The sequence below is a fragment of the Furipterus horrens genome, unplaced genomic scaffold (assembly GCF_987537825.1).
Source record: "Furipterus horrens unplaced genomic scaffold, mFurHor1.1.pri manual_scaffold_8, whole genome shotgun sequence".
NCBI classification, from domain to species: domain Eukaryota; kingdom Metazoa; phylum Chordata; class Mammalia; order Chiroptera; family Furipteridae; genus Furipterus; species Furipterus horrens.
The window spans coordinates 40634195-40656842 of record NW_028327178.1 but is presented as its reverse complement, the minus strand read 5'-3'; the positions used below and the strand labels follow the sequence as shown (position 1 = coordinate 40656842).

Here is a 22648-nt window from a genome sequence, read left to right as displayed (position 1 = left end):
TCACGAACACAACTATTTTAGCCAGGACTTAAATAAAATAAACTCTTGAGGAATAACTCTTTGATTTCTATTCCTATTCCCTGCCAAAAAGACCCAATTTGTTGATTGATTTTAATAAACACCTTCAGTTATTTATCTTCTCACTTAATGCACTACATTTTGTATCACCTTTGAGTCATGCCTCTCATTATATCATATGGTTTCTGCCTTCCACTGAAATATAGTTTGATCCTTTTCCTCCCCTATATTTTCCTTTTGAGGGAAGTGGGAAATTCATCCAAAGTAAATTTTTGATTTTAATTAATAAGGCAGTTCTCAGCAAATTGACCTGTTAATGACCCATTTGTACAACTACATCCATTTTACCATTCAGAGGGCCAGGTTCTCCTCCACAATCTATGTCCTCACTTTTCCCACAGTGACAGCCACCAAAGCTACTGTTCAGTTTTTGTCTGATACCTTGAGGCAGGAGTAGGGACAGGGATTCAGACAATATCTGAAGAGAATAGAATTAAAATATTTTTTACTTCTATGATGGTCAGTAAACATTGAAGCTAAATTATTATTACTTTTTATAAGTAAGTCATTATGACATAACTAAATTTTTTTTCTATTTCAAACTCTTCATAATGTGAATATATTTATCCTTAAAATTCATCAATGTCTAACAGCAGAGGAACAAAGAAAAAAATAAAGGATTAATTTAGTTGAGATGCCCTTTCAAATCTGCCTGCATCAAAGACTGAGGAGGATTCATTTGGTAATATTATTTTACCACAAGTTATACTTGCCATAATTTAAACCCTCCACTCTTCCAGATGCCACATTTTGCCTATCCACAGCTTTATGACAGTGTGTCAAAAATAAATACAATTAATCAGTTCAAGAAAATATACTCTTTTTTTGGTATTTAGAAGAGATTTTTATCGCTTTGACACTCCAGGTAAAGATGGCAGAGTGTGGTTACGGCTTTTCCTTGACTACATTCAGCCCATCTGGTAAACTGGTCCAGATTGAATATGCTTTGGCTACTGTAGCTATTGGAGCCCCTGCAGTGGGAATTAAAGCTGCAAATGGTGTGGTATCAGCAAGAGAGAAGAAACAGAAATCTATTCTGTATGATGAGGGAAGTGTACACAAAGTGGAGCTAATTACCAAATATATAGGCTTGGTATATAGTGGCATGGGCCCAGGTTATAGAGTTCTTGTGCACAAAGCTCAAAAATTAACTCAGCAATATTATCTTCTTTACCAAGAACCCATTCCCTCTACTCAGCTGGTACAGATAATAACTTCCATGATGCAAGAATATACCCAGTCAGGTGATGCCCATCCATTTGGAGTCTCTTTACTGATTTGTGGTTCGAATGAGGGATGACCATATTTATTTCAGTCAGCTCCATCAGTTTGCTTGGAAAGCCACTGCAATGGGAAAGAATCATGTGAATGGGTAGACTTTCCTTGAGAAAAGATACAATGAACATCTAGAACTTGAAGCTGTCATTCATACAGCTATATTAACATTAAAAGAAAGCTTTGAAGGGCAAATTACCAAAAATAACATAGAAGTTGGAATCTGTAGTGAAATTGGATTTAGAAGACTTACTTCAAATGAAGTCAAGGATTACTTAGCTGCAATAGTATAATGATAAAATGACTAAAAAATCTGGAATTTCAGATCATACTTAAACATGTTTAAAGTATGTTTTGTTTTGCAAACTTTTTGCATACTTATTTCTACATGATTTAATAGACTGATGTTTTTAAATGACATTTTTAAATCATAATAAACTGTTAAATTCAAACAATAAAAGAGATTTTATAATACTCTAAATGACATGGGAAATGGGACATGTATGGCAGACATTGGCTTTTCTTTCCTGCCCAGAATCATTTCCATTTCTTCAGGTAATGATGTCTGGATTTTCCTTTGGAAAAAGCATTCCTGTGCCATTCTCTGTCTGTGGGGTCTCTGTCTACATGAAACCATGAGACTGACCCCATCTCTCCAGTTCAAGACTTGATCATGTAACCCAGGCCTAATTAATACGAGTTTCTGTGGGGAGATCCCAGATGGCAGCAAAGTAGGTATAAATTACACTCACTTCATCCCAGAACCAAATCAATCCCCTCCACATGGCATTGGCTTCAGAAGATACACTGGCCCCACTTTCCTGATTCCCTATGATCCTGCCCTGCCAAGTTTTCACCTTGTAGAGGTTTTAGGTAGCTGTGGGCAACCTGGGTCCATAGTGCAGATTTTCTTAAAAGGTTCTCAAGGATGTCCAGGCAGACTCAGGGGGTGTCAGAGATGCACAGGGAAAGGCTCAGTTGTGCTGCTCTGGGGCAAAAGTCATTTTTCTTCCACGTGCTCTGACCAGTTTCACCATTCCTGTGCTGAATTCTCCCTCCACATAGCCAAATCTTAATCTGTTTTAGTCTGATGAAATCTATCGGTTTCATCCTGACAACTCCTTAAGATCCTGCACTACTGCGAAAGTCCACAGGCCCCAGGAGAGCAGGAGCTGGCCTTGGGGTACCATGTGACTTCTGCTGAGTGGCCACAGACAGAGCACTGACACTGAGTTTGAATCTGTATTAACCTGGTGAACACCACTCATCCCTACCTGGTGACTCAGAACCTGCCTCATGCAACTCACATACCACCAGAAGCTCTTTAAGTGGCTGAGCCTAATAGGCAGCCAGCACCAGCACTGTATCACAGGGTGCCTTAGGCCTTTTCTGACCTGCCCCAGGCTCAGTACTGGTGGAAGCTGGCTTCAGTATGCAGCCTGACCCCTCCCAAGCATACCCAAGCTCAACAGAGGCAGCCAACAACTGTAGATCTCTTCATAGCTCCTAACACATAGCCTAGGGCTGGTCATAGACAGTGTCTGACATTGACCTGCATTGGAGTTTCTCCAAGAGGATCCAGAACCAACACACCTGGTGGCTAATTGTAGACCATGTCAGAGCACAACTTGGTTAGCTCTACAAGTGGCATAATCAAAAGAAATTGCAGCAGAAACCAGACCCTGCTGGGTAAATTCTGTTTCATGGGGTCAGACCCCACAAAGCAGCTTATACCCTGTGGTTGGGGTAAATCCTCACAGCTAGCCAGCCTGAGTCAACCTCACCCATGGGTGGGCCAACAGCAGTCAAGACTCAACTATAATAACCCAAACAAGGAAAACTCCTGGAGCACCTAGCTCAGGAGATCAGGGAGATTGCACCACTGAGCCACCAGGACACCTATTACATAAGGCCACCGTACAAAGACTGGGAGACGTAGCAGATCTACCTAATACACAGAAACAAATGTAAAGGGGCAGCTAAAATAGGGAGATGCAGAAACATGCCCCAAATGAAAAAAAGAAAGAAAGAAAAAAAAAGAAAGAAATCCCCAGAAAAAAAAAAAAAAAAAAAAACTAAAGGAAGTAGAAGCAAGCAATCTACCAGGTATAGAGTCCAAAACAATTGTTTTAAGGATATTTAAGACAGTGAGAAGTTTAACGAAGAGATAGCAAGCATTAAGAAGGACATAAAAACAATTTTAAAAAAGACCATTCAGAAATGAAGAATACAATATCTGTGAAATGAAGACCACACTAGAAGGAATCAACAGCAAACTAGATGAAGCAGAGCATTGAATCAGCAATTTAGGAGAGATCCAAGATGGCAACAAGGTAGATGGAGGTTACATTCACCTCTTCCCAGAACAAAATCAAAATTACAACTAAATTATAGAAGTGTCAACCTGAATAACCAATTGCAGACCAGCTGAACAGAAGTCTTGTAACTAAGGATGTACAGAAGAAGCCACATTCATACTGGTATGAAGGGTGCAAATGCAAAAAGGCTGGCACTGCTCCCATGTGCAGCAGCTGAGAATCCGGAGGGATATCTCAGCTGCAAAAATCCCACCTCAGGAGTGAGGCTTCTCAACCCCATGCCAGGCTCTTTGACTCTGAGTGCTAGAGTGAAGAAGAGTAGCCACATACCATCTGGCTGTGAAAATCAGTAGGGTTACCACCCATCAGAGAGGAACAGAACTCCTAGAAACTCAGGCATTCTCTAAATGGCTAGTATAGTGTACATAAAATATTATTTGCAGGGTCTCATGCTGGACTTTTATGGAGGGATGATGGCTCAGAGCAAACTGGAGTCATACAGAAAGAAATTGGGTTGTGTGGCCTTTGGGAGAGGGCTAGAGGGACAGCTGCCGTTGTCCATGTGCTGAGTTCCTCTCCCACACCTTCCATAAACACCATCTTTCTTAGGTTGAGTATCCCCCTCCATACAGCATCAGCCTGGGGAATTGCATTAGCTCCACCCTACCAACTCACTTTGATCCCACCCTGCAAAACTTGTGACCTGCCAAGGAATCAGGTGTCTTCAGGCAGCCTGGGCCCGCTGCAGTCTTTCTGGGAAGGCTCTCAAGGAGGTCCAGGCAGATTCAGCGGGTGTCAGAGATGTACAGGTAGACTGAGTTGTGTGACTATGGGGTGAGGGTTCATTTTTTACCCTGCACAGCATGACTGGCACCATCATTCCTGTGCTGAGTCTTTCCTCCACATGGACAAATCTAATCTGTTTTAGTTTGATGAAATCTATTGGCTTTAACCTGACAATTCCCCAAGATCCCACATCACCACAAAGATCGACAGGCCCCAGGAAGATGGCAGCTGGCCCTAAGGTGCCATGAGACTTTTGTTAAGCGACCACAGACCCAACACTAGCACCAAGTTTGAACCTGTATCATCCTGGTGAACACCACCCGCCCCTACCTGGTGATTCACTGAGATCCAATTTGTATACCACCAGAGGCTTTTTCACTGGATGGGTCTAACAAGCAGCTGGCAGCAGAGCCAAATCATGGGGTACCTTGGGCTTTTTTTTTCCTGGCCTATCCCAGACTCAATACTGGTGGAAACTGGCCTCAGTATGCAGCATGGTCCCTTTCATGCACATCGAGGCCCAACAGAGGCAGCCATCAATTGTGGATTGCTTTGTAGCTTCTAAAAGATAGTTCAGAACAGCTCACTGGCAGCATCTGACATTGATCTGCAACAGAATACCTCCCAAGAAGCCCTAGGACCAACATACCTGGTGGCTGACTGCAGACCTGATTAGCTCCACAAGTGGCACATTCAAAGGGAGTTTTCGACAGACACAATACCCTGCTGGGGAATTTTTTGCTTTGTGAGGTCAGCCCCAAAAGCAGCTTGTACACTGTGGTTGGGTCAGGCCTCACAATCAGCCAGCCTGAGGGTCAACTTCATCCATGGATAGGCCAACAGTAAAGACTCAACTATGATAGAAGGTCTCACATAATCAAACAAGGGACATTCCTGGAGCACCTGGTTCAGGAGATCAGGGAGATTGCACCACTGAGCCACCAGGACACCTATTACATAAGGCCACCCTACAAAGACTGAGAGACATAGCAGATCTATCTAGACACAGAAACAAATATAGAGAATCAGCCAAAATGAAGAGACAAAGAAACATGCCCCAAGTGAAAGAACAAGAGAAATCACCAGAAGAACTAAATGAAATGGAGGCAAGCAATCTACCAGAGACAGTGTTCAAAACAATGGTTATGAGGATGCTCAGAAGACTTAGAGGAAGAATAGATAAAGTAGTGAGAACTTCAACAAGGAGAAAGTAAATATTAAAAAAAGACATAGAAACCCTAAAAAAGAACCAGTCAGAATGAAGAATACATTATCTGAAATGAAGAATAGGTTAGATAGAGGGAATCAATAAAGACTAAATAAAGCAGAAGTCAAATCAGTCAATGAGCAATTTGGAAATAAAGGTAGCAGGAAACACCCAATCAGAGTAACAAAAAGAAAAAAATGAGGATAGTTTAAAGAGCCTCTGGGAACAGCATCAAGTGTAACAATATCTGCTTCACAGGAATAACAGAAGTAGAAGAGACAGAGCAAAGGGATTGAGAACCTATTTGAAGAAATAAGGAATGCAAACTTCCTTAACCTAGTGAAGGAAAAAGACACTCAAATCCAGGAAGCACAGAGAGTTCCAAACAAGATGGCCCACACCATGTGCCCTAGTGAGAAATTGAAACTGTGACCTTTGGTTTAAGGGATGATGCCTAATCAACTGAGCCACACCAGCCAGGGCTCAAACATTTTTCATAACAATATTTTTTCTGATATATCTCCTTGGTCAAGAGTACAAAAGAATAAATAAATAAATGGGACTACATCAAACTAAAAAGTCTTTGCACAGCAAAGGAAACTATTGAGAAAAGGGAAAGACAATCTACTTAATGGAAGAAAATATTTGCCAATGATATGATACATCTGGTAAGGGGTTTATATCCAAAAGTTATAAAGAACTCCTATAACTCAATACAAAAAAAAAGAAAAAATCCAATTAAAAAATGGGAAGAGGACCTGAATAGCTACTTCTCCACAGAGAACATACAGATGGCCAGTAGACGTATGAAAAGATGCTCAACGTCACCAGAGAAATTCAAATTAAAACCACAATGAGATAACACTTCACACCTGTCAGAATGGCTATACCAATAAATCAATAAACAACAAGTGTTGGCAGGATGTGGAGAAAAGCGAACCCTCATGCACTGTTGGTGAGAATGTAGATCGATGCAGGCACTATGGCAAACAGTTATGGAAGTTCCTCAAATAATTAAAAATTAAAATTCCTTATGATCCAATGATTCCACTTCTGGGGACATATCCAAAGAAACTCAAAACATGAATTCGAAAGACTATATGCACTGTTATGCCAAGATATGAAAGCAACACAAGTGCCTATCAATAGACAAGTAGATAAAAAAAGTGGTGGCAATACTCAGCCATTAAAGGATGAAATCTTACCATTTGCAACAACATAGGTGAACCTAGGAAGTATTATGTTAAGTGAAATAAGTCATACAGAGAAAGACATGATTTCACTTATATACGGAATCTAAAGAGCAAAATAAGCCAAGAAAATAGAAACCGATTCATAGAAACAGAGATTCAGACTGATGGTTGCCATAGTGAGGGGTGTTGGGTGATTGGTGAAAAAAGTCAAGGGATTATGGACTACAAACTGGTAGTCACACAATAATCACAAGGATATAAATCATAGCATAAGGAATATAGTCAATAATATTGTAATAACTATGTATGGTGCCAGGTGGGCACTTGAAATATAGGGAGCACCACTTTGTAAAGTACATGATTGTCTAACCACTATGCTGTACACCTGAAACTAATACAAGATAATATTGAATGTAAATTTTAATTGAAAAATAAAATTCAAAAATAAAATAAATTAAAAAAAATAGTTTCTGTGATTGGTTCAGGTGTAAGTATATGACACTCTCCGGGCCAATGAGAGTCAGCCTTGGGTCTTTTTCCATAACAATGTAGAAAAATATGCATCCTTCCTGTTGAATTTACTCAATTATCTAGATTAAGTGCCCAAGTTGCTATTGGCCCCATTTGCTAATACTCATACTTTGCCTGAACTCAGTCTGTCAGATGAAATCAGAGCCAAACAATGAAGAAAGATTGATGACATTTGTGATGACATTAAACACCTAGGTTCAAATACACTTCTAAATCCCATTCTATCCATGGACTCTTTAAGCTAATTTGAATTTGGGTTCTGTCACTGCATCCAGAATAATTCCAACTAATGCTAGAATAAAGGTACATGACAGAGTTAACCTGTTCTCAAGGAAATAATTGTCTGCTTTGGAAAGGAAACATAGCAGAACATATATAAATAAAGCAGATACTTAAATGCCAAATTACATGGTGCAGACACTAAATGCTATATAACTTTAGCAAATGCAGAGATCAACCTTCTCTGAAGTACCTGGAAGAGGCGTAATGAAGAAGGTAGATGCTGAGTCAGCCTTAAAAGACAGGTAAGAATTTGAATAAGGGAAAAGGTCAAGGGAGGGAATTCCAGGAAGAAAATGTCTGAAAACAAAACACTGAGCAAAGGTGCATGTTGAAAATAGGGGATAATAAAGACATTAGCTAAACTGGAGAGGAGGTGTAGTGTTAGAGGTCACTGAAAGTAAAGATGGGGCTTGATTTTGAAGGCCTTGAATGTCCAGCAGAAAACTTGCAGTTTTGGGGACAGACATTAGGGAACCACTATACAAATTTGAATGAGCAATTGACTATTAGACAGGAACATTTATCTGACAATGTGAATGATGGGTAGATTGGGAATACTGTATAAGAGACTAAAGTCAGTGTGACTAGTTATGGTTAAAATATAATAGATTTGCCAATTTATTGTTATTTCTTAATTTGTTTTAAAATAATTTTGGCTCACAAGAAAGATGCAATGATGAAAAGTAAAGCATCATTAAGTTAATTTGAAGTCTTTAGTCAATGGTATAACAACTGCACATTAAAAAACCAACTGAAATAAAATGTAATATTGGAGAACATGAGCACATTAAGCATTTGTACCAAGATCAGAATGTTATAAAGCTTATTGACTAGTTGGCTTTTATATATATATACAAATATATAAGCTACAAATCACCATGATTTACTTGGCTCCCAATATGCCTACATTGCCAGTTAAAGCCAGCTACAGTTCCTATAAAGAATTTCCAACAGGAAAAAATGCAAAAGCAAATTGATAGTTTTTTTTTTAAAAAGAAAGTTTAACTGTTGTCTCTGAAATATCTCCCATCCACGGTTGCCTTCCAGTTTCCACAGATTATGCTTACGTCCAGACCCTCTTACCTCTGCCCTGGGTTATTGAATTGGGTTCCTTCTTATTTCCTTGTGTTCTTTTTTCCTCTTTGCAGTGTAAACCATGTATTGCTGTCAGATAATCTTCTTAAATTACAGCACAGATCATAACAATTCCCTGATAAAAAAAAACTTCATTTTCCATTGCCTTCCAAAAGCTTTCATGGGGTATTCAAGGTCATCCAAATATCTATCCTCAACTTCCCTCCCCAGCCTTGTTTCTCAGCCTGTCCTGCTTGCACTGCACACTGCATCAAACCAGATCGTTCTTTCCTCCCTGGAGAAGAACACAGCTTTCCTGCTCTGTGTGCCCTACTCACAACAACTCCTTTACCTGGGAGGCACACCACCAGATAAATTAGTCTCTACCTGCTAAAATCTCTCATTTTCTTCCAGACCTAAAATAAAACCTTTATGGAAAATTATTTATGTCTAAAGCCTGTATCTTCTCTCCCTTCAGGGTTCCCAGAGGTTTCTGTTTTAACTTTTTAGAGCACATGTCACATTCAGTCTCATACATGATAGTTTAGTGTCTCTCTCCCCCCAACCTGACAATTAAACAATTTTAGAGACCAGATCTTGTTTATTTTTCAATCCCCCATAGCACCAGTATGAACTTTGCTTTTACTTTTGTCAATATTTACATGTATGTAGTTTAAAGATCCAAAGTATTCTATAAGGCTTATTGGGAAAAAGTTACCCCCTCATTACTTCCCTTCTTATCTAAGAATTTTGCTATTTATCTCCACTTATCTAAATAATACACCTATACTGCTATTTTATGAAAATTACAATATAACTACATTGTGAGGATAGGGAGACAGAAAGAATCTAAGTACGTTGTGGGAACATGGAGGCAGGGTGATAGCTAAATTTTCTTTCATAATGGAGTTCCACTCATAATGTCTAAAATTGAAAAAGGTAATTTTTTGACATTTTCATATATATATATATATATATATATATATATATATATATATATATATATATAGCTCTGTTTTATCCAACTTTCTTTCCCTGTTTATTTGTTTTGGTTTTTATCTTTCATCTGAGACTTTTCTCTAATATCTGGTAGCCCTTAGCTATGAATTCACATTTAAGAGGAGAGCAGTAAGAAGCTTATATAAGTCTCTGAGGACATGGGTAGAACTTTAATATAGAATGATCTGACAAAGTCAATTTTGGAGGAATCTTGCCATCAGTACACTTAGGTCTTTCTTCTTGGAGTGGTTAGCTTTCCTCAGGGAATAGCTTCCAATTACCTTCCTAGAGGGTCGTGCCCAGAAGCTAGTGTTCTGTGTGCTCAATGGGGAAAGAGGCTTATAAGAATCAATATATAATTTACAAATGTTCCCTTAATACCCTGTCTTTAGAATAATACCCCCACCATAGCGTGCTTGGTATGCCCTAGGCCTGGGACTCTCTAATTCACCCTCTTCAAGAATAAACCTCTATTATTTCACCAGGTGAGAGAAGACTATTATCCAGCTATGTGGAACTGAGGAGTAGGTCTAGGAATTTAACTGCTTCACAGTTTCAGCTTAGCCTCCTATTTTGAGCCCCAACTTCCAACTATACCTAATGCCACCAATTTCCAAGTCTTTTGGAAAGTCCTTGTAAATTGAGTTGCTTCTAGGCTTTCCCCAGTGCCAGTATAGGAGTTAGGTTCTCAGATCTGCTAGATCAGTTGCCATACATCCACCACTTTTCAGCTCTTGAAGTTTTGTTCCTGTTGTCTCCTCTCTGGTCCTTTATGTCCTTATGAATTTCTGTGTTTAGAAAAAAATCCCTTCATTAGTTTTTTAGTAGAGTTTCAATAGGATGCAGAAACAAATGAATGAAAGGGGCCGGCCTTCAAGCTACAGTGACACAAGATGGCAGCCACCACAGTCTTGGACAATTTATGAACACCAAATATGCAGACTTAAAATATAATGTGTACCTAAATACCCAGAAGCACCTTCTTTTGTAAGATTTGCAACAAAAATTAATATAAATGGGGTTAATAGTTCTAATGGAGTAAGTGGACTCAAGAGTCATATCAGTACTAACAAAATGGCAGAATTCATATAACATCAAAGTTGTCCTGCAGAAGCTTCAGTGCCCAATGATGTCTAAAGAAAATATGAAACCCACTCCACCACCTGAAGGACAGTGTTACAGCAATTAATCAAAAAGAAAACCATAGGTGCTCCCCCCCACCCCCTTCAATTTAAGCAGTCTTCATTTTCCACAGTAGTAAATTTTCTAGACACATCTTGTAGACCTCAAAGTACTGTAAAGGAAGCTTCCACTCAGAGGCAATTTATCTTAATACTGTAAGTGATACTGGATTTTTGTTCTCTTGAAATATCTAAGTTATTTATAACAAAAATAAAGAGTTGAATTTGTCATTTTTACCAATAAATAGACTTCGTTTAAAATATTCTGTTCTCCCTAAAACTATGGTATTTTGTTGTTTGGTTTTTGTACACAACTAAATGTTGAATTTGGGATTTTCCACCAGTGACCATGCTTCATTTTATGGTATTAGATAAACCATTTATCTACCACTATGACTTGAGTTTGGGTTTAGTCAGAAATTTGGATATTAAATGCAATGGAGAAGGGAACATACAATTGGCTCTGACCCTAGACCTATTCTTCTAAACTTCTTTAACCTCCAAATTCTAGGATGCCTCTGAGAAAAGATATGTTCAAGTGTTGCTCTAGTGGCTGCAAATAAGAAGCTGGTAGTCTGGACTTCAGAGACCAGTTTTGTTATAGTGTGTTATGCCTTATACAAAGTCTGTTCAGAAAAAGTCCAACCATTGTTACTGTAACAAGAATAGTTTTCCAAACCTGGACAACCTGGCAGCCAAAGAGAGTGGACTGGAATGTGCATGCATGAATAATGACAACTTCACTGTATTAGTTAGTGGGGCGGTAGACGCCATTGAGTGAGCATGTGTACTGTGTGGCTGTCACATTCAAAATGACTGAGAAAGTAGAGCAACGAATCTGCATCAGATTTTGCATTAAGCTTGAACATTCTTCTGCAGAAACTATTTGGATGATTCAGATGGCCGCAGCTATGGGCCACTAATAATTGGCAGCTTCATCACAACAACATGCCCACCCATGAATCACGTCTTGTGCAGGGTTTTTTGGTGAAACATCAAATCACTCAAGTGACTCAGCCCCACTAATAGCCCAGATTTGGCACTCTGTGACTTTTGGCTTTTCCAAAACTAAACTCACCTTTGAAAGGGAAGAGATTTCAGACTGTCAATGAGATTCAGGAAAATATGACAGGGCAACTGATGGGTTTGGAAGAACTGTGTGAGGTTCCGAGGTGCCTACTTTGAAGGGAATGGAGGCATCATTGTCCTATGTACAATGTTTCTTGTAGCTTCTTCAATAAATGTCTCTATTTTTCATAGTACATGGCTGGATGTCTTCTGGACAGATCTCATATATGTTTTGCCTTATAGCATTCAAGAGTTGGGCCCTCTTACCCTGGCTGGTGTGGCTCTGTGGATTGAGAGTGGGCCTGTGAACCAAAGGGTGGCCAGTTCGATTCCCAGTCAGGGCACTTGTCCAGGTTGCAGGCCAGGTCCCCAGTTGGGGGCACACGAAAGGCAACAACACTTTGATGTCTCTCTCCTTTTCTCCTCACCTTCCCCTCTCTCTAAAAATAAATAAATAAAACCTTTAAAAAAAACCAACCAAACAAAAAGAATTAGGCATCTCAGAAAAGTAACAAAATGATGTTGCCTGAAATGTAATGGATAGCCTCAAATCTTGTCCCTTTTTTAATGTTAATCTCCTGGTCCATTTTCTTTATGAAATCTTTTTTTTAATGACTGAAACTCCCAGTACTTTCCTCCTTCAACAAATTTCTGTTGCAGTTAAAGTCCAAGGCCTCCAAGTCAGCACTGGATCATATATACCACCTTGTATTGTTCACAGGTGTTTTCAATGTTTGTCTTATCTTTAATTTAAATTGTAAATCCCTTGAAGTGGGTAATCTTACACACCTTTATACATCTTCTATAACCCCACAGTGTCTATAACAGTACTGAGAACATGGTACAACATAATGAACACACACTGATTTATTTATGGGCAAAAACAATGACTTAACCTGACAATATTGGTCCATATCAATCCGAGATATATATATAACAGAAGTTGTAATTCATAGGAACAGGAAAATATTCCACTTTGTGGATACTGGGTTTGTTTAAATCTTTTTAGTACAGCACTTGTCTTCTAACCATAGTTGGCCTGGATCATCGTTGACAGAGAAGGATAGGAAGTTTCTTTTTATTTCTTTTCAGCATCTCTAAGGTCTTGCTATAAAACAGGCTATAACACAATTAGGACTACTTTTACTCCAAGATCAGCTTTTCCTTGAGAAAAGCAATTTAACTGAGCATCAAAAAGCCACTGGACTAGTCATTTGTGAGTCAGTCAAAAGTATTTCTTGAGAATCTATTGTGTGTCTAAGGTGACTCAAAAGAAAAGTAAGAATTAGTTCTAGCAGTCTAGGAGCTTGCAGTCTGTTTAGAGATAAGATATACAGATCAGGTACATAACAAAAGAAGACAGAATTTGATTACATGTGGATCAGAAAAGGGCAAAATCATGGTGAATGGAAGTTTTCAGAGAAGACTTTTTAGGGTAGTGGAAACCCTATTGAATCTTGAAAAACCTGTTTACAGTGATATTTTCATAGTTAAGTCATTAACAGGTAACTTACCGTACTCCAAATAATTTAATTTACATCAGATGTCTAGTTACTTGATTTACATAAACCAATTTAAGAGTCAGTGAGGAGTGGAGCATGTAGTATTTGTCACTAAGAGTCTAGCTGCAGAATCCAAGACAAGTTTAGATTGCTTTTGCCTATAATCACTGATAGTTCAAAGCAAAATTTCCATAGGAAGAAATAATTGAAGTTGATTTTTAAATAAAAATACTATGTAGCTTACCTACCTATGTGTCTAAGTAAATAAAGGACTGTTTCCTTAAGCAATCAGTTTACCTCTGGGCCCTCACTTTCTATAAAAATGAGATTTGCTCTAGAACAGTGTTTCCCAAAGGGGTTCTGCAAAATGTTAATAAATATTATGCAAAAAAGGGCTTCATGATCATGTAAGTTTCAGAAACATTGAGTTAAACAAAGTTATAATGGGTTCTTACCATAGAATTCTTGCAGACTTTAATGTGATAATTGAATTATGCATTTTCAAGATGAAGGTATAACACATACCATTTCCCAAACTTATTTGACTATTGAATATCTTTTTAATGAAACATCATGTAGGACTGTATTCAGGAAACTAGATTTTGGAAAATAAAAATGTCTTTTTTTGGCTAAAAAGTGCTGTAATTCTACATTTGTGCATTAAATGTATAATTGTAGATCTATATGAAGCCTAATTATTTTGCTAGTGTTAATTTCACTTAGAATTTATAAGACCCATATGATTTTTATACACTGCAAACTTAAAGAACATGTTCATATTTTCCCCCTCAGGTAACCCAAACCAAATTGCAATTATGACTAAATCTGTATTATATTAATGTACTAAAATGATGCCAAGTACATAATTTAAGATCAATAGTTTTTCTTTTAGTATTAATTTTATAGTTTCTTGATTCTTCAGTGTTTTCTCCGAAGATACTGACTTAAAGACAAGTTTTGTTTTTAAATTTGTCTATTAAATTGGCTCTGTTTGCTATGTGATGGAGAATTATTTGATTAAAATAATAGTTAAGTTTAAGAAAAGTTACTTTTTATTAAATAAGATCTGGAGTTTTATTTAATTATGATTTTGCCATCTGATTACTACTGGAGAGATTTTTTTTTGAAGGAGAGAAAGAAAAAAAGCCAAGTCACATTTGTTTGTTTGTTTCAAGAATCTGCAAACACTCACTTTTACATTAGAAAAAAACTTACCCTGCACTGAGATATCATAGCCTCTGAGATTTTGTAAGACCCCTGCTGATTGACCCTACCCTTGACCTTAGCTCCAAAGCGCAATACCATTCTGGCATGCTGGTGTAGAGAATTTATTTATTTTAACAGTTGGGAGCTGGAATTCCAGGAGTATTCTTACAAAAGCCCCAAGATGTATTTACTAAATCTTCAACTCCACATGACTGGGAGGCCTCCCCTAACACACCGAATGGATAATAGTGAATGGTTGCTGTCAAAGGCTCCATAGATATAGGTCAGCTCTAAGCAATAGGACATAGAGGGGTGTGAAGAGTTTTGTTAGAAATTGCCTTTTTGATCATCAAGGAAAATTTAAAATAGAGATATTTTAATAGCAAAATCTTTTGGTAAAAGAGAGGAGGTCCTATAAATAATTCAGGTAATATTTATCAAAGCAAGGAAGCAGTCCTAGGGTCAATTCTCCATTTGATATGCCTGCTTCTATCTGTTAATTTCAATTCTCTCTCATGAATCCTACTAATTTTACAATAGGACTATAAAGTGAAATTTACTATGCATTTTTACTTTTTAAAAACTTTATTTTTTATTTGAATTGGATAACATGTTGTTTAAACATTTGTAAAATGCTAAAAAAGTACAAAAAGGAAAAAGTTACTCATATAATGTTAACCAAACACAGCTACTATAAATAATTTAATAAATATCCTTTAGTATTTTGGCAGGGGAGGACAGAGTCTCTTTTTATATATTTGTTCTAATTTTTATATACAATTTTCTTATGCTTTTAAAATACATTATATAAATATTCTCTCTATTATTAAATAATTTTTTCTAACATTTTATTATAAAACTTTTGAAGCATTTAGAAGAGTTGCAAAGTGTAGTGTAAACAGCTGCATTCTTACAATCAGATAGATCAGACAATTATCAGGTAAATGACCCCAGAGAAAGTATTAAATCTTTCTAAGGCTGTTTCCTCTTCTGTCAAGTGAAGAAAGTATGTATTACTTGTCTCATAGGGTAATTCTGAGAATTAAATAGCAGGTAAGCAATCTATCTGTATTTCATAAATGGAAGATTTCCCAAAACAATAGTTCCGTTAAAAATTCAGTAAAAAAAATCTCTTGGAGGATTTTCAGTAGGGGAGAGACTTGATCAGACCTGGATTTTAACTGGTTTAAGGGAGAAGAAGTTAGAAAAAGGTAGATTTTATTCACTTAACAAATGTTAGCTGAGTATTTATAAACAGCAAAGCACTATGCTAGATGCCTTGGGAATATAGAGCAGTGAAATCTTGATAGCTACCACAGACTTGTCATGGGTAAAACAATAATGTAAAAGAGCTATAAAACTGAGTAGAACTCATCTGCCTATCCATCCACTGAATATTTATTTTGCTGCTTCTCTATGCCAGTCACAGCTCTAGGTGCTGAAGATAAAGCATGGAAAGAAAGACAAAAGATCTTGCCCTCATATAGCACACATTCTAGTGGAGGAGACATAATATACAAATAAATGAACAACAAAATATAGATAGTAATAAGTTCCTTAAGAAAAGAAATCAATATAAAAAATAAAGCAGTGTAAACCATTGGTGACAATGATATTTATTTTTATGTATGTATTTACTTTTTATAAGAGAAGATTTATTTGTAGAAGTGAGCTGTAGAACAAAGGGCTCAGGAAACAAGTTAAAGAGGCAAAAGAAAGAGTCCTTGGAGCTTAGGAAAAAGAGAGAGGAGGAGTGCCTGGGGAAAGGGGTTGGGAAAGGCACCCATGTGCTCCATAGAGTCCCGAGGGTGTTCCTTTAGATAGCCTCTCTGAGAAACTGCTGTTTATGCAGAGAACTGGAAAAGATTAAGAAGTAAAGTATGTTGCTTTCTGAGTGAACAGATTTCCGGGTAGAGCCAAATGGAATGGAAAAGATAGACTGAACTCAGATAGGATCATTTAGGGCTTGGTCCTACCAAGGAGATTGGATTTTATTCTGAATAACACAGGAGAGCCAACTGAGGTTTTTGACAGAGGCGTGATGTGATAAGTCTCATCACATCAGTATAGACTGGGGCACGAGTGGGGTGTGTGGTGGAGCAGAGCTTGGGAGGGAGGCTAGTGAGTGGAAACTGGGAAGCTACTGCCATTGTCCAGGGTCTCAAAACAAGGTGGTAACAGTGCAGGAGTTAGAAGTAGTCAGACTTAGACATATTATTAAAGCAAAATCAAAATTTCTTGGTGGTTTAAATGTGAGGTGTGAAAGAATAAGCAGAATCAAGGATGAATCTAGATTTTGACATGGAGTGATAAGGGTGCTTGAGCTTATAGAAAAATGAGCAAGTTGTTATTGTAGCATATTGGACAAGCAATTATTTTTGACTGGGATCATCAAGAGACTCTAGATGAACACTGAAGTCTTGAATAGCTTTGTTGCACTTAATGGGCACAAATTTAGGGAGGCCTTCATGCTCAGGGTAGTGGAAACTCAGGGCCGGCACCGCAGTGTGAGTGCCTCCTTACATTTTGCACCCTAGGTGTTTTGTTTGCCTCACCCCTAGTACCAGCTCTGGTACTTGAAGAAGAGGTATGAGCATTTAGGCTGAAGAAACAAAGACAGGACATATAAGAGGCCCACAAAAGATTGCTGTGATTCTCTGGAGAAGAGAAGGTAAAGGTGTTAAGAAACCAGAGAAGCTTCTAGGCTCTTAGGCCCAAGAAGCTCCCTATCCTCTCCTTGTATTTATTTACAGTATTCCCTCACTTATCATGGGTATTACGTTCTAGACCCCCCCGCGATAGGTGAAAATCTGCGAAGTAGAAACCTTACATTTATTTTAGTATTTATATATATTATAAAGTTTTATAAGCCCTTCCCACACACTTATAAACTGTTCCCAGTCCCTTATTAACATTTTCCGCACTTTTATAAACACTACTTATGTTCTTAAACACATTCTACACTCTTAAACCTACATTACTCTAACAACATACATATACAGTACCGCAGAATTCCACAATATAGTGAAAAACCCGTGATAAATAATTAAATATAATATTTTTTAAAATCCTGCGATACAGTGAGGCTGCAATAAGTGAACCACAATATAGAGAGGGACTACTGCACTTATTTTGACAGGCCCCAAGGACAATCTTCTTTCCTTTCTTTTTTTATGTTGCCATTGTCTTTGCATCTGTCATTTCTTCCTCGAGAAAACTGGCTGTAAAGAGAAGCACAGTTTTCATAATTTCCTTCTTGTTCAAATGCACAAAAGAAAACAACTTGGCCCTTACATTTAATGATGTTTACCATTAATCACTAAAGAATCTAATAAACATAGAAAATTGCAAAGTTAAGAAATTCCTAATATCCAAAAAATAGAAAGTAGTTATACAACTTAATAGTAAAATACCAAATAATCCAATTAGTAAATAGGCAGAGGTTTTCAATAGAGAGTTTTCCAAAGAGGAAGCAGAGATGGCCAACAGGTACATGACAGGGTTCTCAACATCTCTAATCATCACGGAAATGTAAATCAAAACCAGATGAAATATCACCTCCACCTGTTACAATGCTTATTATAAAAAAGATAATAGACAACAAATGCTGTTGAAGATGTGGAGAAAAAGGAAGCCTTGTGCAGTGTTGGTAGGAATGTAAATTGGTGCAGCTACATGGAAAATAGTATGGAGGTTCCTCAAAAAATTAAAAATAGAACTACCATATGATCTAGCAATTACACTTCTGTGTATTTATCCAAAGAAAATAAAGCACTAACTCAAGAAGATATATACACCCCTCCATATTCACTGCAGCCAAGATATAAATACAAACTAAGTGACCATTGATGGATGAATAAAGAAAATGTGTGTGTGTGTGTGTGTGTGTATATATATATATATATATGAATATTATTCAACCATCAAAATGAATGCAATCTTACCATTTGTGACAAAATAAATGGACCTTAATGGCATTATGCTAAGTGAAATAAGTCAACAGAGAAAGACAAATACTGTGAAATCTAAAAAACAAAACAAAACAAAACAAAAAACCAAGCTCATATATATAGAATACAGACTGGTAGTTGCTAAAGGCAGAGGGTGGGTGGTGGACAAAATGGGTGAAGAGAGTCAAAACGTACAAATTTCTAGATAGAAGATAAGTAAGCCATGGGGGTGTAATGTATAGCATGGCGACTATAGTTAATAATACTGTATTGCATGTTTGAAAGCTGCTAAGAGAATAGATCTTAAAAGTTTACATCACAAGAAAAAAAATTCTGTGACTGTGTGTGGTGATGGTTGTTAACTGGACTTATTGTGGTGATCATTTCATAACATATACAAATAGAATCATTATTTTGTACACCTGAAACTAATATAATGTGGTATGTTAATTATTCCTCACTAAAAAAAAAGTACTGGCAAAAAATTCCTTAAAGTTTTTAAGTCTTAACTATGACTCCATGCTTGAGATGGTCATAGATATAAAGCCTCTTGAGAAACCTCTGTATTAGCCTGCACAGGTTGCCATAACAAAGTACCATAAGCTGAGTGGCTTAAACAACAGAAATGTATTGTCTTATAGTTCTGGAGGCTGAAATTCCAAATCAAGGTGTCAGGATGGTTCTTTCTGAGGGATGTTGGGGAAAATCCGTTCCATGCTTTTCTCATACTTTCTGGTAGTTTGTTAGAAATTTTTGGTGTGCTTTGGCTTGCAGATGTATTTCCCAATCTCTGCCTTTATCTTCACATGGTGTTCCACCATTGTGCTTGTCTGTGTCCAAATTTCCATTTTTATGAAAACTTCAGTCAAATTGAACTAGAGGCCCACCATACTCCAGCCTGGCCTCATCCTAACTTAACTAATTACATCTGCAACAGCCCTGTTTCCAAATAAGGTCACATCTGAGATACTGGGGGTTAGGACTTCAGCAAATTTGGTAGGACATAATTCAGTCCATAACAACCTCTGTTTGTGATTTTCCATTCCTGAAGGTATATCATCACATAGCCTCTACTTGACTATACAAGCCCATTAACTTAGTCTTTGTCAGAGGTAAAATGAAAGGAGTAGAGAAGTGATGGCCAGGTCACAAGGAAAAGGGCCTGTGACAGAGAAGCTTTACTGAGCACAAGACTATCTTCTTGAATGCCAAGAACTAAAAGGAGACACGCCTATGGGGAAAGGGTATATCAAACTTGGTGAGACTGCATTAATGACAAAAATAAAAATAAAAATAAATCACAGCTGGGACTGCCAAAATTTATCTTTAAAAAAAAATTTACCTTTCCTTATTCCTCCACACTATTCTTCAGCAAACAAAGGTAACTTTAAACAAAGGTAAGTAATGATAAAAAAAAAAAAATCATTGTGGAGCATGTATGTGTATTAAAAAAAAACTGGAAAGTAAGTAAAAAAGAGGAAAGAAACATAAGTGAAAAGATAAAAAGAAAAACCAGCTTCTCAGAAAACCTATCAAAGGCAACAGATGAAAATTCCAATAACTAGTTCTGCATAGTCTCAAAGAAATCATAGATTTCATGATCTTTCTACTAAAAGTATCTACAAAGAGATGCAAGAGTTTAAAGATGATATTATAAGCTAACCTAAAGAGCTTAAGAGCAATTTAGCATAATGCTCTCCAGGTTCATCCATGTTGTAGCATGTGTCATAATTTTTTTTCTTTTTAAGACAGAATAATGTTGTATTCTATGGCTATGCCACCTGTTGTTTATCCATTCATCCGTTGATGGAGATTTGGGTTGTGTCTACTTTTTGACTGCTATGGATAATGCTACTGTGAACATTCATGTACAAGTTTTTGTGTGAATATATGTTTTTATTTATTTGTTTGTTTGTTTATTTATTTATTTTTAGAGAGAGGGGAAAGGAGAAAGAGAGGGAGAGAAACATCACTGTGTGGTTGCCTCTCACTCGCGCCCCCAGCTGGGGACCTGACATGTAACCTAGTCATGTGCCCTGACTGGGACTCGAACCAGCGACACTTGGCTCGCAGGCCAACACTCAATGAATATATGTTTTAAATTATCTTGGGTATATATCTAGAAGTGAAATTGTTAGGTCATGTTATAACTCTGTTCAAGTTTTTGAGGAACTGCCAGACTGTTTTTCATAGTGGCTACACCATTTTACATTTACATTCCTAACAACAATGTGTAAAAGCTCAATTTCTCCATGTCTTTGCTAACATTTGTTATTATATATTTTTTAAAAAGAAGAAGGTATTTTAAACTGCTCAAGAAAGAAGTTTGGTTGTGACTATTGCTACATGAAACTCAGTGGAAGCAAGTAAATATGAAGTCTACTAAGTGTCTGAAGGAACTGTATGATGACCAAACCAGCCACAAACCTGGCCTTTAAAAACCTTTAGCCCTGGCTCGTGTGGCTCAGTGGATTGAGCACTGGCCTGCAAACCAAGGAGTTGCCGGTTCGATTCCCAGTCAGAGCACGTGCCTGGGTTGTGAGCCACATCCCCCGTTGGAGGTGCGTGAAAGGCAACCACATACTGATATTTCTCTCCCTCTTCCTCCTTCCCTTCCTCTCTCTCTAAAAATAAAATAAAACAAAATAAACCTTTGATAGTAAAAGAGCTTTCAGGATCCCAAACTTGTACCAGTAGGAAGTGGGCTGTGAAAATTACGGTCTTCAAGGTGGGCTTACTTCCCAATTCCACTTCAAATGTGGCCATGGAAGATAATGAACAAGGAAGAGTCTTCCAGAGCATGGAACCAAGGGCCACAGAAGTTTATGACAAAGGGTTGAGAGCAGAAGCAGGATATAATGCTAAAATGTCCCTCAGCAAGGCAGAGGAGCTTCACAATAATCACTTGGAAGGTTCTATTATTTATAAGGACCTTGACTGCCACGAGTCTCACGTTTTTCACTGAACTTGGATTCTAATGAAGGTTATCTATGGAGCAGCACTCGGGAATTACTGTTATGGGGAAGACTGGAAGGAGACAATGATAGCTGTTAATATTTTATAGTGTGCTAGGCACAATGCATTGTCTTAATCCACATAGTTTCTCCCTGAGGTATGTACTATTATAATGCTATTCTACAGATGAGGACACTAAGATAGGAGTCAAGTAACTTTATCAAGGTTATATAATAAATAAGTCTTGGAACCAGAATTCAAAATTGTGGGGCCTAACTACAGAGGTTTTACTCTTAACCCTATCAAATTTGATAATCACAGAAATCTGTTGGACATGATAGAGGACATGTAAACTGTGAAAATGACACAAGGCATATACACAAATAAGTTCAGGGCAAGGGAGTTGATTAATAAAGGAGACATTGAAATGTTTCAATCTACCAGAATATAGTAGACTACTATCACTAACTTTTAACCTTGTTAGGGGACTTGTCCTGTTTACCAGTTCCCACTAAACTATGTGGCTCACGGTAGGTGTTCAATAAATATTTGTTGATTGAATGAAGAATGAATACCAGAGTCCTGTAATATTAGTCTAAGGTCCTTGAGCAACTGTGCCAAATTTGCCTTCACATCTCCAGAGCCTAGTGTGCTTGGCACTCAACAACTGGTCCTTGAACTAAAGTGAGAGAAAACTGCACTGTGGTTTTACAATACGTTAAGGCTGTTCATTGTTTCCAGTTTTCTTATCTTTAAAGTGAAGGTGTTCCCCTCCCTAACTATACAGACCTTATGAAAGATTGGGTTTTTAAAAAGATTCTCACCTGCTTTAACCTCTTATGAGCTTAATTCATATTTAACAGGTAAACTTGAAATCTCAGGTTGCTACTATCTTTTCCACATATATGGCCAATTCCAACGGTGAGTCTGCTAACTGACATTGGATTCCTTTTCCATGTTTAACTATACTGCTATTCATCTGCATCTTTCTCTATTGTAGTCATTAAAAAACTATATTGATTTCATTTACTAAACCTGTATTG

At 37.5% G+C, this 22648-nt stretch overlaps 2 pseudogenes; both read left to right on the top strand.

Annotated features, from left to right (window-relative positions):
* The first annotated feature begins 949 nt into the window (after nt 1-949).
* LOC150002784 (proteasome subunit alpha type-2 pseudogene) lies at nt 950-1646 on the top strand (annotated as a pseudogene).
* An 8937-nt stretch (nt 1647-10583) lies between these two features.
* Nucleotides 10584-10932, top strand: LOC150002783 (ubiquitin-conjugating enzyme E2 variant 1 pseudogene; annotated as a pseudogene).
* Nucleotides 10933-22648: the final 11716 nt, after the last annotated feature.